The sequence below is a fragment of the Branchiostoma floridae genome, chromosome 1 (assembly GCF_000003815.2).
Source record: "Branchiostoma floridae strain S238N-H82 chromosome 1, Bfl_VNyyK, whole genome shotgun sequence".
Taxonomy (NCBI): Eukaryota; Metazoa; Chordata; class Leptocardii; order Amphioxiformes; family Branchiostomatidae; genus Branchiostoma; species Branchiostoma floridae.
The window spans coordinates 21,623,537-21,641,039 of NC_049979.1; the positions used below are offsets into that span (position 1 = coordinate 21,623,537).

General features: G+C 39.5%; 1 protein-coding gene across 2 annotated transcripts in view; it reads right to left on the reverse strand.

Annotated features, from left to right (window-relative positions):
* The window catches only part of LOC118426394 (angiopoietin-related protein 7-like), a 59,540-nt gene extending 50,142 nt beyond the window's left edge, over positions 1–9,398 (reverse strand). The window contains exons 1-2 of one of the 2 annotated variants that reach the window (XM_035835770.1): positions 9,254–9,398; positions 790–905 (exon numbers count right to left, since the gene is read on the reverse strand). The gene's annotated coding sequence lies outside the window, so the exon portion shown is untranslated. Of the gene's footprint in view, positions 1–789; positions 906–1,000; positions 1,148–9,253 lie in introns of those variants that run through there. The other variant, XM_035835760.1, reaches the window with a different exon arrangement.
* Between the last annotated feature and the right edge of the window lie 8,105 nt (positions 9,399–17,503).

Here is a 17,503-nt window from a genome sequence, read left to right on the forward strand (position 1 = left end):
CATATGAAGAAGATATATATTCAGTATCACTATCATCATTGTACTTTCATACATGTATTTTTGCAATTAGCCTTCGGGCATGAGTTTGCAATAAAGATTATATATAAAGAAACCATCAGATACCGAAATGTTAGGATTTTCCATACGGACTATCAGACATGTAACACTTACTAATAGTCTTCTTAGCTTAGCATAGCAATTTTGTCCTAGTTGAAAACCGTAACTAGAAAATGTGCTGACATAGCAAAATGTTGTCAAGAACAACCGTTGGTCACTAAATGAAAAAAAATGTAAAGTTCAATGTTCGCTATTGGATAATACTAGATATTCTGCGCGTCGTTCTTATCCCGGGTACATCAGAAAAGGAATGGAATGCTTAAAATGTATGCACGCAAGTTCGTTCACAAATAAGCCTATAGTGAACCCAACTAAACATCAAGCACTCCTAAGGAGAATCAAAGAATTCCTGTCTTTCAATGAGCACGATTATTAGCCTGATCTAAATGTAATTTACATTATATCGCATCGATTAAAATAGAGCTATACATTCTGAAATTCTCTGGCAACATTGCAAACAATCCCCTTAGAAGAGGAGAAAGGCGTGTTCTATAAAAGATAGATTTCGTGGTAGCTTTGCTGTGGTTGGTAGTTTTTCCCATCGCTCACTAGCATAACTATAGGTCAGGATATTTAATCCTTCCTTAGTCTCTCATGTAATATTAGACCTACACCATTTAACCCACGTGGAGCAATCATTGTAAATGGTAGAAAACTGATAAAGGCACAAACCTTTGCTGCCAGCCTGCAAAATGGTGGCGAGTGGCCGACTTGCTGCATTGGCGTTCAGAGCCCAGCGTGAAGTGGTGAAAGTAATATCTCACTTCCTCTCGTCTGGCGGCGTCAACCTACAAACGGAGATCACTTTCAGATAGGCGGTCTTCTACACTTCAAATGAATTCCCCTAGACATGATGAATCCATATCACATACGAAATGCTTACCCGCAGTAAAGCATTCCAGGAGATACGTTGTTGATTTATCCTATTCAAACACTGCGCCTCAACAAAAGATGAGAGAGATACCACTACCGGGGGAGAGAAGAATTGGGCGATGGCGCGGTGTCATCACGCGGCAATTTCTTCATGCATCATTTCTGATCAGTAGGAAAACATTGAATATAAATGAGGTCATTAATCGTAAGAGTCAGTGATGGAATGTGGTTGCACGTGGCTGACCCGTGACAATGTACAAGACTCACCTGAATCTCGTCATGATGTGTCAGATTCAATAACGTGAAAACGTATGGGCACTGGGACCAAGTTCCAGAGATACCACAAACCGATGCTTTATATCTATCTATTGACGCAGTGGCGTAACATTTTATAACGCGATTCTAGATCTAATGTAAGCAGTTAAGACTGTTGCAAATCAGATCTGTGGGCCTGGTGATAGCGTTATCACGTTCTAACAATGTCAAGCTTTCGTCAGTTAAATCCGATTATTGTCAGGACTATTTTCTGCATTCTCCGTCTGTTTCTGTACAATATCAATGATTTGAAATCGGCAAATTCAGGTTGATTGGAGGGATGAAATGATAAAGCTTAAAAGTACATTAAAACGTGGACATTACCAAAAATGAGCACATCTATTTTGCTTTTAAAGTTGGTTAAATTAGTCAAACAACCGATAGCTTGACAAAGTATTTTTCCAGAATCATTAGCATAACAATACACAAATATGTGTACAGCTTTCAGAGTAAACAGCGACGCTATATGATGTAGTCATGTTCACACAAGTCAATTAACTAGTCAGTCTACCAATCACTCAATTAGTTAATTAACCAATCAATAGATGAATTATAAATGTTCGATTTTAGAGCCAACGATGTATCACCGTATATTACACATATCTATAACGCCTATGCCATTGTAACACCACATTATTGTATAATACAATACAATAGAGATCAAAATTATCTTTATTGAGTCTTTATTGAGACATACAAATACAAGATGAAAGACATATTAAATTACCTAGGTCAACCCTTTTTCTGGACTTACGAGGTTCAGAGGGCGCAAGGTAAGACATATCATAGTCAGAAAGAACAATTGTGTGCGTCCGACTGCTGAAATACAAACTGTTTTAAGAATCTTTAAACATATTGCACAAGAAAATAGCAAAACTAATATATTGCACTTTTTGAATATTGCACTATTTCATGTAGGGTTACAACTATCAGCAGCTTGAGAATAGACCCAGAGGTTTTTACCAACTGTATTTCTTGCACAATATATAACATAAGAAGTGCATATTGCACATTTTCCCAATCTGCTTCCATTTGTGCTTAGAAACGACTATATTTGATGATAAATCTTATTCGCCTTCTTTAACAAGAAAGTAAAATCCATGCTAACGTGTCACTCTGTGAAGAAAACGGCATAGGTCTTTAGTAGCGGGGTGAGCTAATTTCACGCATGTCAGGCGATATTGAGTCAGCTAGCCAAGTATTGCTTTTCGGTTCCAAGTATTGGCCTGCGAGTATAAAGGGCACAAAGAATTGAGATCCCTCCACCATCTTTTTACGAGGATTATCCAATTGAAATCAAAGAGGCTGGCTCATATTTAGTCCTAATAGTAGTCTATGTCACGTTTCAATGTTCTGAACAAGTGTGTATTGAAAAAAAAAGGTTTGGGCGGCCTCTTCGAAAGAGACTATAACATAGGTGCTCGGTGCTCTGGTAAAAAAAGATCAAAGCATTTTCTAAAATATCAAATATATATATGTATATGATAGTACACGAAACGGCAGTCATTGCGCTTTCGTTATGTCTCACTTCCCTTTTTCATTCAGAAAACATCAAACGCAAATAATATAAATAGCGTTGTCAGAATATCTAAATTCACAGAATGTTCTCAGTATGTTCGAGAATCTCAAGAGAACTGAGCGCTGGCTAGTGCATAGGGGCAGTTGCTCTTGATTTTTTACTCCTGATAAATTTGTGTCACAAAATATTAACTACAATAGCCAATCTTCCTGTTTATAGCTAGCACCAGTACAAGTGGCATCGTACATCACTTTGACCTCGTGCGTTGGTCGTATGAAATAGCAGCTGGGGACACAAAGACTGATACAGAAATAGGGCAATTTCCTGGCACATATTATGTTTTATACTGCACCACATTCGTCTTACTTTACTTCTGACATTAAGGGCTGGGAAACACAAACACACAAAGTCTAGTGGAGAAATTGGGCAATTTCCTGGCATATGTGATGCTTTTTATTGCACCGCATTCGTGTCATTTTACGTACACATTGCACCGTAAGCCAATTGTATTTCCAATATATCCTTGGGTCTGTCAATATCTCACAACGATGTATGCTTTAGCATCTGCGTGGTATAGTAGGAACCACTCGTAAATCGCAAAAACCTTTACCGTAATTATGATGTATAGACGGCAATTCTATTGCCTATTGAGGAAAATGGTACACAGCGTCCTTCATCTTGAAACTTGCACATAAATAACAATATAAAAACAGCACCTGAATCAAATACCAGCTACAAAAGTAGGCATGCAAAACAACTTATGAATTATAACTAGATATTTCAGCAGTATTGATAGTCTAATTTTGCTAGGACTTCACAATAAGGGCATCCATACATCATGCTAGATTTTCTGAGGGAAAGGAATTACGACGTTAGAGAAATATTCGAGAGTACACTGTAGTTGTTACCTGCCTTAATATTGCCTGAAATTTGAAAATGAATCAAAGTTTTAAAGCGTTTATGCATATCTAAGCAAAGTTACCTTATCTAACTTCAAGCGATGAGCTGAAGTGTAATTTCCCACTGCGCACAAAATATGCAAAGCGTTGCATCTCAAGTGCCTATCTCATGAAGTAGTTTGGCAGCCAAGCTTTGATTGATATTGTGGAATTGTACTGATAAAAGCAGATAATCACCGATTGCATTTTGCTTTCTACACCAACAAAGGAAAATGGATGATGCCGAGCATTATGCGATGTTGGCAATGTCGGCTGATGAGCATAAACCTCTTCCACGCTTTTAATCCAATTGTAATAATTGTATACAACAATGGCGTCAATAAGAAGGTACCCCATACCAATAGATAAAGTGTGGCCCATGCTGTGCATTTATTTGTTGAACTTGATATCTCACCGTACTTTTTGAAGAGTACACAACTTTTATTCGAATAAACCTGTCCTGATAATGAAGGAACAGTTTTACTGGGTGTACAGCTTTTACGGTGGTATTTGAATTAAAATGGCCGCTGGAAATAGCGTAATTTGAGGAAACCCAAGCCTCAATAACTTGTTGCGCGTAATTTCATGACAATAAGCAAGTTCACGGCCCCAAATGAGCATGCGCAAGGTCTAAGGTAAAGACCCCTTGCTTCTAAACAGTTTTGTCTTGACCATGCTTTAAACATTTCCAGATATATGTAATCTCCGTCAGTCGGTTTGCATAACAATGTCCACACATGTATTGTTTATGTCTCAGGGGACTTCAGCTTCAACTTGTCCGTGCGCAGTTCGATACGTGAACATGCTTATTGCCATTCCATTCAGTTATGGTACATGCATATCTGAATGTGTTGAGTGGAATCCCCCCCTTACGTTTGTGTTGGTTTTGAAGTCAATTCATAAACCAGTCTCTTTGAAATGACCCAATGTTCCTCTACCTACTTCCGCGTCGCCATCTCTATTGATTCCATCGATTTTACAGCAAAGTTAGGAAATCTGTTCCACATACATGTCACGATCTTCCCGCCGAACGGACTTCTTTAAACTGAAACTGAAGTGTTAAGGAAAAAAGATAAGAGTTTCTGAGCCAAATGCAGGTACAATGCGGGTATATTTGCCATAGAGTATTACTGCAACTGCATTTCTTAGAAATCGCTTCTTATGGAGCATATTGAATCTCCGTTGGCATACAAGGAAGAAAAGGGAGAGGTCTTAAATTAAACTTCCAAAGCGATGGCATAATGATTAATTATTTAAGTAGCATGTACTTCGCTATCGTCCCATAGCAGAGACACTTTATCCTAATACATCAATCGTTTGAAAAGCGAAAGCCCTAAAACAATGCCTTGTTCTCGGGTTTACTGGTCACGAGGGGTTTAAGAGAAAAGATTGTGCGAATACTGCTGCAGGTGCTTTCAATGGTGCAGATTAGAAGAATAACCGCCGCCCATTCGAGCTCGAGATTTTCAAACAAATATATAAATCACCGTCCTGTTGGCCTGCCGTCTTCCCAAGAGGAGCCGCCAGAAAATCAACTTATCTTGCAGCCTGCAGATACGAGTAACTCTTCCGCGCTAGCGTCTTTGGGCTACCCCCTGAGACGTGATCTGCTCGCAATTCACATCGAAAAGAGCCAGCTTTCAAAAACGTTTGGACAGCAAGATAGAATCAAAAGCCATGAAAAGCCTTGTCACCATGTCTTTTTAATGCCCGCGCTCCGCTAGGCAACCGTACATGGATGGACCAAAATTGGTGACCATACGTGCATGATTTCATAAATGAAATATGACAAATGATATAAAAGTATGACACACAAAACGTGAAAGAATCATTTTTCATCAAAGACATCAATCTGTCAAACCGTTGGTCACTCAGGAGACTGTAGTAAAAAGGGGTGTAACATTACAACGTGTGGTACTGTAAATGCATTTAAGTTCGCGGGGATTTAATTTCGCGGTAGCGGGAAAATGGACTTTTCGCGGTGGTTTTAATTTCGCGGTAGCACCATGCACTGTAGTCTCTTACTGTTATGGAAAAAATGTTCGCGGTGGTTTTAAATTCGCGGTGAAGCGACCGCCGCGAAAACCGCGAACCTTAATCCACCGCGAACATTTCTGCATTTACAGCATTGTTTGACATTAGATTTGGGTTACAAGGAAAGTCCTAATTTGTTATCTGACGTTTCACATTCAATTTGGCACAATGTCAACTTGAATAATGTAAATCCCGGTTAGAATCCCTTTATGTTATAAGTTGAGTTAAAATATAAATTTATATGGAGTAACCAATCTAGACGCCATGGTCAGCAAATACAAGTGCATAAGTTCCCAGGTGCTTTTGACCCCCCATGCGGGTTTTAATCAGCAAGAGATTTTCACAACCGTGGACGCAACTCTACAACCAAAATTGACAATGCCACTTTATGAGACCTTGCTTCAGGTTATACTATTGTGGTATCGTATGACCTGAACTTACCGTTTTATCTGCCCTTTTGGGGCGCGACACCTGCAGTAGAGTTCCATAGTAGAGGCTACAGACAAATCTGAGTTGTATGGTCTGGTATTCACAGTGCAGAGGACAGGAAGAAACGTGGCTTTGTTCGAACTTTCAGCTGTTCTACGACTTCTAGTTGATTGAACCTTCTTTTTCTTTCCATTTTCATTAACTAAACCCATGTGACTGCAGGGAATCAGAATATTAAAGATTGAACTTTCGCATGGGTAGATACTTTATGAAGCCTTATTCTAGAGTATTTCAATATAATCCCCTATAGTATCTGCTCTCTTGGTGACTTTAGGAATGAATCGTAATCAAAAAAGTTGAACTTCAATTGTTTTGATATCGGAATATGTATATGATCTGTTATAAAAATTGCCGTCGTTACGGTCCGGTGGTTTTCATAAAGAACATTCGATGGACAGGATGATCCAAATTTCACAAGGACATTTATTATCTGATGATCGTGTATCTACCTCTGACATTCGTGTCAGAAAGACCCACCCTCTTATGTACCGACAAAGTAATAGAGATGGGTCATTGTGCCAGTCTATCAATCACTTTACGAGTGATTGGGGATGTCCCCGACTATCACCGGATTCATTCGTAAGCTACGCCGAAACATGCGGGCAGTTCAACTGAATTAGTGTCAATGTACAGTTTGACATCCACATCAAAGGTAAAGCTTGAATTTGTAGGAAAGAAAATGGTGATTCAAGTTGGCGTTGTTAGCTGCTGATGGTCCCATGATTCGTTTGTTTTCGGATTGACCATTCCTCAAATGCTGGCTGCGAAGCAAATTCTTTATTTGCGTAAAAAAAGACGTTTCGGCAAAGCTTACAAGAAGACCTGCAAATCCGGGGTTATCTGGAGCCACCTGTGCACTTTAACACGTACTCCGCTAAGAATACCGTAGAGGGTCTAATAGCTCGCCTGTCTGGCGTCACGTTTATGGCGTAATGATCGCACGTTATGGCCTCCCTTTGTCCTCTGTGTGTATAGGCCATTATATACGTCTTATAACGTTCTTGTAAACTGTAAAGAGTAAACATGTAAAGCACTTGCTAGCGCTTGTTCCTGACGAAATGACACACCACCATGCACTGCTCTCAAATAGACATCAAAAGTTCACATTCAGGTAAAAGTATTACATTTGGAAACAAGTGTTCACATTAAACGATAAAAGCAACGAATTAACGGCAACCGCGGATTACTTAAGATCACGCCACGTCATTATTAATGCACGCATTGCTCCATCTGAAATACCCTCGGTAGTTGTGCCTTCTCGGCTAATTTGAGAACGATGTCTGCTGCGGTTTGTTTGACCTAAAAGGTAATTTGTCATTCCTATACAGCATCCGTGTTAAAAAAAAAACAGAACAGCTGGCAACTCTTAATGAGTGAAATACACTGTATGCATGACGCCCCATGATCCAACAGAAAGTGAACGCCTCATTCCAATCAACTTTCTTTGGATAGAGAATATTTGAAACACGACTCCTAGAAGCAAATTTAACGTTAAAAATGTGCCAGAGGCCTTACGGTAAAGTAATGCAGGCATCGTTAGAACACTGACGTGCTGTTGTGGTACACGTTGGAGAACAGATGCAAACGCAAATGCACTTGTGTTCTTGGAAACAGTTCCTTCGCCGAATTCTGGAGGGGGGGCCTTTTTTTTAGGGGGGAACATTGACCCCCCCCCCCCCCCCCCCCCAAAAGAAAAGAAAAAGAAAGAGAGAAACGCCATCTCTCCACAGATCTGCGAAGGAGGCTAGGAGAAACCACCATAGCGTAACATCCCAGAAGGGACACACGGGGGATGTGAAAGAGGGATGCACTTTACTGTGCCTTTATCACCATGCGATTCAATGATCTCTTTAATGCCTTGGCCTATCCACGATGTATATTATGTGCCTCAGCTGGTTGCGCGCTATAAACACCACATAAAACAGGTCGTTTAGTACGGTCACTTGGGGAGAGGGCATAGTAGTAACCTGCACCATATACCAGAATCTGGGTGACATCTTTCATTACTACCCTGTAATCGTACATGGACTTCACATTCAAAGTAATAAGGTCATACCTGTAAAGTCAAGCTAAATTCTGTATTGCACGGTAAATCAGAGAGGTTCAATTCATGTGGTAGAATTTACCGGTATGACGAATCTACACTGTATTCAGGACCCGTTTGCTATTGTCGATGTTAATGTAGAATGCTGTATATAGCCCAAGATTGATGACAGAAGGCAGGGCTAAACCTAGTGTATTCTAACCTAAACCCATAAAACTGGATATTTGTTTTGAAAGAAACACAAGCTAATGATATTATGCAATTCATGGAAATATTCCCATCCAATTTGGGAAATGGGTTCCCCACAACCAAAGCCACGTAATTGTATAAAGATGACATCCAATTACTGACAACTAGACTCATTAACCCTATTGCAGGCCGATTGGTTGTTATGAGCGTCTAGAATCTCTTGGGGGAAACACAAAAAAGGCACACGTGTCTTGTGCAATTATCAAAGGGATCAGTACATTCAAGCCCAATTTATATATAATGAAACGCCTCATAGAAGCTTACGCACAATTTTCAATCCTACCAGTATATAAACCCTAAGAATGAGACCATTCACGTTTGCTGTACCTAACAAAACCAACACTGAAAATGGTACATTGTTTAATAATCCATATCCTATACACTCCAAGATCGTAGATGTTAATAGCTCCTTATTAATATCGATCTTTATCCGTTGACAAAGAAATCCACCAAAGCCCGATCTGTCATCAACATCATCTCCTGTGGGTTTCGTACAAATCATGAAAGTCGCAGGAATTGGTTTGCTTCGTGCATGGTTGTGTCTACCAATAGCGAAGGATGCTGTTGACACCTAAATAAATAGTTGTTTTAAGTGTAGAAATACACATTAAGACATTACAACATAGGGGGATGTCGCTTACAGGAGTAGAACAGAAAATCGTTAGTAATACTCACGGCAGAATGGCCTCACATGAGCGTGCACTGCTCCACCCTTCCACCGAAGGTGCCGCCACTGGTGAACGGCTCATGTGACGTGACTCCCAGTAGGAGAATCCCCTACAGGCGTATCAACGGCGGCGCAGGCGGAGGAACAAGCGGCGCCTTGCTGTTGTTACCCGGCTGAAGCCCTCAAGACTACGGCAAACAAAGACGGGACATTAGATTGATCCATAATTCAATGGGAGGGGGGGGGGGGCAAGCAATGCAATTTGCATGCAGGGTAGTAGGTGAGCTAAACACATCAAAACGTTGAAAATATCTGCGGTATTAGGAGGATTTAATGATGCTTACAGACCTCATTAGCACCATGTTAAAGCTTTATACGAATTGCAAGATACATAAACGTATGAGGTACCATCAAGTAAAGGCCTTATCAAAGTAGGTCATCCCTACGATTTCTGACGGGTCATATCCACCTAATGCAATAAAGCGCGATCCGCCGTAGGTATATTCCTTTGCTGATTCTCTCCAAATAGTGGATGTGACAGATCTCTTGCTCCCGTCTGCTCAAAGTACCAGAACGCCCTCAAGTAAAGCGTCTTCTAGGCAACATTTGAAAAAAAAAGCAAACGGTTCTCGCAGGAGTTTCTGTATCGATTCTTTTCAAACTGCTGCGTTCAGCCAAACAGGTTCATCGTCTATCATAGCAGATGGTCGTGTTATAAATTCTGATCTGGCGATCAATCTTTGAAATCGGTGTCGAATTGTGGAACAATAAAACTCGTCTTGAGCTCGTTAGTGAAAATGTATCTATGTCTGGCTACCCGTGGTGTACGTATGGCAGTTATCCTCTTGATAATTGCACCCTAATATGCTCAAAGTTCAGGAATGTCATTAAAAATCTCATCGATAGTAGGACCACTAAGAGACAATGCTTGAATATAGAATGATGCGGTGACACCCACGAACATTATTACAGGGAAACATCAATTAACACGTAGTCGCACCACTTGTATTTGATCTAAGCAAAACATCGCACCCATGGTAGCAGTTTCCTTGCGTTTCGTCATCATTATTCAACCAGCGCAACTGTAACAATAATAAAAAAAGATTTCTGGTGACAGCTGCCACTAATTCTCAAACTTGGACGACTCCCAAAGTGGTCAGAGCATCACGACCATGGGGAAAAATATGTGTATGTCCAACTGAAGGTTACCAGTAACTACATGGTACGTAAACTTTAATAACACCATAGGGAGAAACATGTCAAGAAAGTGCATGAGCCTTCCTCATTCAACCTACTATGAATTAGGGATGAAGCTTCCTGGTAGCTCAGATACAACTCGAGAAACAAACTTTTTGAACGCTTCTAGTGCCTTAGCGAATTATCTCCTTTTGCTATTATAACTATTAGACTCTTTATCATCAAGAAGTTCCAAGAACAACCTCAAAGAGATTGTAGCTTGCGTCTTGGAAGTGTACATTACTCTTCTTTTTAGATTAAGTTAAAATTGCTGTCTTTACCGTGCCGATGGGAAAATATGATAGAAATGTAGTCTTTAAAATGGTATGCCTTCTGGCAATGACACTTCCATTAAAGCCTTACGATCGTTTTGTCTTTCAATGGTGATTAAGGTAGCGTAAACGTCGAGTGAAACGTCTCTTACATTAGTCTGACACAGATAAATCATATTGGAATGAATCAGCGTTGTACCTCGAAGGTGTTTTCGAGCTTGCAAACACCGTGAAAAATCGACAACAATGAAACAGAGATAGTAGCTGTAAAGACTTTGATCCTCTTATGTTCAATTCTACTAGGCTGTCAGAGGATGATTAGGTCTATTTGCTTTTATCAAAAACAAGAAAGGTGTTTACATATATGATGAATGACATTTGTATTGTAGTCAGTCATGTAGCCATTATCCACGGTTCATGCCATGCATGAAATCTATTGTGTAAAACAAAGTTACTCAGGGCGGAAAGCAATTTGCTGCATACGATGAAAGAGATTAAGGCCCTAACGTGGATTGTAGCGAGCCATTTATCAAGATTAATGACTAATATGATCGTAAAATCTAGCGTTTTGTACATAGGTGTTCATGTAAGACGATATTAGTCAACATTATCGGTCAACATGCAATACCCTAGTGATTTGTGGAACTTAAGTGGAAAGTTTCAGTTACCATGATATCAGTTGGATGAAGTTCAACTATAGGTGTATATTATGTTCGGCCAAGCATTTATGTCTGATTGGACGTAGGGCATAAAACAGTTGGGGAAAGTCCTAGGGGACCAATAAGCAAACATCCATAAAATGTGACATACTTCGCTAGTAGTAGTAGAAGTTGACAGATGGTTCTGCGGTTGTTGGTACCTTAGAACATAAAAGAACATAAAGCTTATGGCTTCGTATCTCTAAAGACCCACATTTGTACTTTTGGGAAAGGCACTGCTCACTTATGTCCTGTACACCTATTTCTATTCAGGTAAAAATGCAGAATAAACACCTAAGTTTGGTAAAGAGACGTAAAGCCAGAGGTCCCGTGTTTAAGAAGAGCCACACGTCTAGCACACAAGCGTTTTGGGTTACGTTACTGTATTCTGAAGACAGATGACTGTTGACCCTTAATTTAAACAGTTTCAGACTGTACCCCGTGGGGAAGCAAGTCCGTGGAAGCTTATTCCATAGCGATGTTGTTCTAGGAAAAAAGCTCTGAGCGTGGAACTTCCTCCTGTTAGGTGGATTGTGGAGGAAAAAAGGATGATTTGTTTCCGTGGAAGTGGCTAAACGGGTTCAGTGAAGGTTCGCATTGAAGGCACAAGTGAGTGAAGTTCTGCCGAGCATTTACCATGGAAGTACCGATAGAAAAGTGCTAGGCTAGCTACATCACGCCTTTGGGCCAATGGTTGTAGTGTGGCGACTAAGTCGCTGCCAACAATGTTCCTTAACCGTTTTTGTACTCTATTGAGGCAGGTCAGGGAGTTCTGGGAGGCTTTGTCTAATGTGTTACAGCTGCAAATCATTAACAGTATATTATGTTTTAACCACTTCAAGGGTTCTCACACGTACAAAACTGTAACATTTTTTATACTGTTCACGCTTTACTAATTTTATAGTTTGTTTAGAGTTTTGATATTGATCGTCAATTTGTCTCTCAAATGTTTATGTTTACTTTGTCGTTATCTATCTTGTAAGTTTATGTGTGTTGGATTGATTTTTTACTCTATGCTACTTTAGGAAAGTGTTTCTTAACTTGGCGTGAACTGTCTGTAGCCACCATCCATCTGGAAATGATACCAGCGAATAGTTGATTGGCTTCTGTGAGCACCGTGCTTTTGCCCTATCCTAAAAAAATTAAGTGAATAAAATGTATACTATTATGATATACTGTATGCACCGGGTGGTATGGTAACGCACTGAGACATGCATTAAGACGCCAGCTGTACTCTTAAGAACTCAAGCGTTGACAGGTCTTTGTTTATTTACATGATTCACTGATCTCACTTTAGCATCTGTCGTCTTTTCCAATTGAGACCTGTTAACTCCGTGACGTGAAAAGACTACATTTAAGTAGTATTCAGTCGGCATTCATTGAGAGACATTTGATTTTGTGTTTTTTTCGCGAATCATTGTAGATGAAAAATGCCCTTGACATCTTCGATAAATACACTGGAAAGATGTTAAAGTTACTTGTTAGAAAAGTAATACACACTTTATCTAATTTCATTACACAACAAATGCACCGATTTGCCGACCCCATTCACATTCAGTGAATCATCTCTTGCAGGTGCGAATTCTTTTTCTGCGACATGAATTCCTCACTTGTATAATGAAATCCTTTAAATGAATAACTAAAAAAAGCAAAACGAACTGAATGCGACCTCTATACCAAGATGTTGCCTAATAATGAAAGCAGATACGAAAGTTATAAGCTATGGGAGCCCCAATTCAAAGACCAATGGCGTTCAGTTGTGCATATATATATTTTACGAGGAGCTGAAATCTACTTATAAGTTCCTAGTGATTTCATTTTTAATGGAGTATTCCTTTTAATTGCAATTAAGATGAGAGGCATGCTAGAATCGTTCTACCGTGTAGCGCACAGCGTCATTACGAGAAGCGGGACCATTAAGACTATCATTACCTCCGTGAGGAAGGATTCTCTTCCCACAGGTTACTATTTCTGTTCGTGTGTTAACGCTATATCTCAAGATCCATCTGATGGATTTGTATGGATTCAAAAGAAACATGTAATTTGTTTTCTTTCTCACTTCATTAGCAGGTACTAATTTAAGTATATTACGTCTTCACCCCATTCCTGAAGGTAATGACCCCTATGTAAGGGAGATTTATCATTGGAAGAAGGTGTAGAATCTTTTACATTTGTGCAATGTGATTGGTATATAGGCTATGACATTCATGCACTCACAAAACTCACACACTGATTGTTTAATATCCACGTGATTGATATTGTAGATATTCACCTCATGTAGCTTTATTTTCTTATCAATACGGAATTCTCAGTACATGTTCATTCTGTATGTGTTACTGCCCTGTGTGCCATGTAACTGTGCTGCTACGTATGTTACAACAAACCACAGGTTAGATATCTACAATAAAGATCATTAAGCCAGTTATGGATCTGAATAAACACAATAAACCCCACCTTAGGAGTCTTATTCCGATTCAAAGGGTCAGTGGTTAGGCTTATGATTTCCTGAATGACAACGGTATGGAGAGCGTAACAACATGCTATAAGGCTAGTCTCAAGGACGTCGCCAAAAATGTAGCCTAGATGCTCACAGAACGTTTAGTATCTTGTCGGTTTCAATGCTTTATGTGACATAAATGGATATGTCGAAATGGAATCATCATTCAAATGCACACGGCATGAAGGTGACAGAAATGTTTATGAGAAATATCATACCCCTCACTTTAGCGTTGTGTATGGCTATCCTAATTTTGCCGCCACAAGAATACATCCAGGGAAAACTGGCTGGCAAATAAATAAGTCTAATGAAAATTGATGTTGTGTTGCGGTCCTCAGAAATTGGCTCGTAGGGTATGGGTCCCGTCTATCTTTTAAAGATTTCCCCCGAAATGCAGTTTAAGAATGTGAAACTAAATCAGAACATATTTAAATGTACAAGCACAAGTATATCAAGAAACTGACCGAAGAAGTACAATGTTTAACACAATATAGAACACCAAATGTCGAAAGCCTTAGCCTGCTGACTGTGTGTGAAATATAGGATGTCTGTAATAAATAAATGCAACACTAGTTGAAACTTTGTTTCATCTCTCAGATGTCAGATTGAAAATATCATAGTCTATAGATCATCGGTAGACACCTAAACCGTAGACTCCGTAGTTGCTACCTGTGTTCGGTCGTGTAACTAGGGACACATAATTTGTGCAGCCATCAGCGGCTAGTTAAGAATCATCCTTTACCTTCCTCAGTAGTAGGTGAAGGACACCACGGTTATGTTAATGGAGATTCGTCATTATATTTCCTAAGGACATACATCTGACCAAATCTACATTAATCGAATTTGTATCGATTCTCTTGCTCCTGACACTATTTTCTCCAAATACTATGGTAATTTTCTGTACTGGGCACTCATGTGTAACTAATGTGATTTCCAGTTGGAAGACATTGTGCCTTGCTTCTGATTTGATTACAATTTTAAAGAAGGTTATGTTTGAAGGCCGTTTGTATTTTCGTGGACAGCATAGCTAGGAAAGCTGTAGATATGTATCTTAATGATGTTTGGTAACGTAAGGTGAGTAGGGGTTGTGAAAACGAAGGATAAGTTGGCCTGCTAGAGGTTTTCTACGGTACTGCAGTGGAGCTCTAGGTTTTGTGTTCTAGATATTGTGTGGTTGTTAGGCGATAGATCTTGTTCTATAAATTAGGTGGAAAAGTTTTGGTTCCTTTGTGCTTTTTTAAACTATAGGGGCCGGTGTCAGTTCAGTTCCGATATATTCACTGCTAAAAAAAAATATTGGTTACTAAACCTGATTAATAAGTTAATACGATCATAGCAGGCAGTGTCAAATGAATACATATGCAGAATCCGACCAGTCTGCTCTGCACTCCATGATCTTTTGAATTATGCATAATGAGAAAGAAGACAATTAGCACCAGGGTCACTAGACTGTTTTATCTTGCTAATGCCGTCTAGGGAGAATAGAAGGTGTTGGTTTTGACTACCTTTGAGTATCCCCTTGAAACATTAAACTGCAGTATCCAGGATTCGAGTGGAATATTATTACAACTATATGGCAGGCCTTAAGGGGGAACTAAGAAATAAGTACAGAAGAAGTAAGGTCATCAATAAGCTGTCTAAGGTATGCGATCAATACTTAAGTATACTAAAGTAGCCTTAGATATCTCACTGTTTGTTCGGTACTAGAAAGAGCCCAAGATATGAATCTTTGCTGATCAATTAAGATGTATTTCAGAGGAAGACAACAAAGAAAAGAAATAAGGATGAAATGAACAACAACAACAAAATTAATTGAGAAACTAGTATTTGATTTATTCCAACGACGTCAATTTGGTGTGTCAAGGTTTCATATTCTCGAATGTATTTTTGGCCATGTTGATTTGATTATATGGGTAACATCCTCTGGGAATCCCCAACTGATGTGAGCGTGCGAATAAAAGAAAAGATGGCCAAAAACGTCACCCTAATTGTAAAATCTAAGTAGTTTGGAAGGTTGGACAAATGACAAACACATAGTATTGAATACCGAACAAAAGATTCTTTAAATTTTGTCTTCACAGTCTTCGTCTTTGACATTAGAATTGACGATGACAATAGTGTATGTTTCCGATATAATATTTTTCTTTTAATCTACTTCATGTATTTTCTCCTTTTATTGCTGCTTTATACGATTCAAAGCATGGTTCACCAACCTTTTCATTTTTTTGAAACAGTCGAAAATTGATGAGCGCGGATGTCATCCATATAATCAAATAAACATCGCCTTAGAACAAATTGCTCCAAATGTTATGTCCTTGGCATTCACGTGGTATCTATGTCTTTTGGAATCCAAGTTCCTCATGTGACACAAACCGTTTGTTGAAAGTAGGTTGATATAAATGCAGCTATTTGTATTGTGTCTGTAGGTATCAGTCGAAATAACAAAATTTGATTTAAAGAAATAAGAAAATATATATATATATATATATATATATATATATGAATCTTTTTATTATGAAATTACGACACGTCACTAGTACTTGTTGTACGCATGTCCGGATTAGACCTAGCCTGAATAAATCAAGCTTCTAGCAGCCCTCCCACTGGTCTCCACCGAAAGCTTGATTGTCCACATCTGTCAGCATAGCCTTCCGAATTCCCTCATCAAGAATTGATTACCACAGATATTCTTATTACATCAAGGCAGCACGCGATTGGAAGGCCCTCCCGAAATACATAGTCCAAGTCAAGAATGCCCTCCGTACCAGATATTACCTTCAACCAAAGGCAACGGGTACTCGCCGCCACACAGCAGAGTGGCGGTCAGGGAGCGGCGCCCCTGCCCACTGAGGAGCCAAAAGACACCTGCCAACCAGCCACGAACCACACCCAACTGCACCTGCAAGTAGATCATGAATGATGCCCCCTCACTCCAGTGCCTGAGTCCTCAACTAAATTAGGTTTGGCACTTAAAAGAGGAAGAGAATCAGAAAAATCTTAATCCTGTTCATTTATGCATTTATGCATATATGTCCTGGACAAATTGCTGTCAGACTAAGAATTGCCTATTAACATACTGTTAGAGGTTGTGATCGGTTTTCCATTGTGACTATTGGTGGCCCGAGCGAGTTAGAGGTGAAAAGGGCCTTGGCAGCGAGAGACTGTGTGTAGTCATGTAAACACAAGATTGGACCCTTCTTAGAATTCAAAAAACTACATCAATGGTTAAGCCCGGCTTTTCCATACGAGACGCATAGGCGGCGGCCATAGCTGAATCAAAAAGTGACCCCAACTTAAATGTCGTTGAACTGAATATCTCTACGCAGTGCGTCATTCGTGACATTTGATCGCGATTTTGGAAACAGAGGACGTTTTCTCATTAGGAAGCTAATTACACCAGGGCAACAGATGAGCCAGTGCGCCTAATCGACGATTTTGGAAAAAAAAGAAGACACATGTCACCGAGAAGGTATTTGCTTATAATGTTGTCTTCTTTCGATTTTACATTTCATGTATAGTGCTGGCAGCACTTATACATATAATACAAAGAAAAGT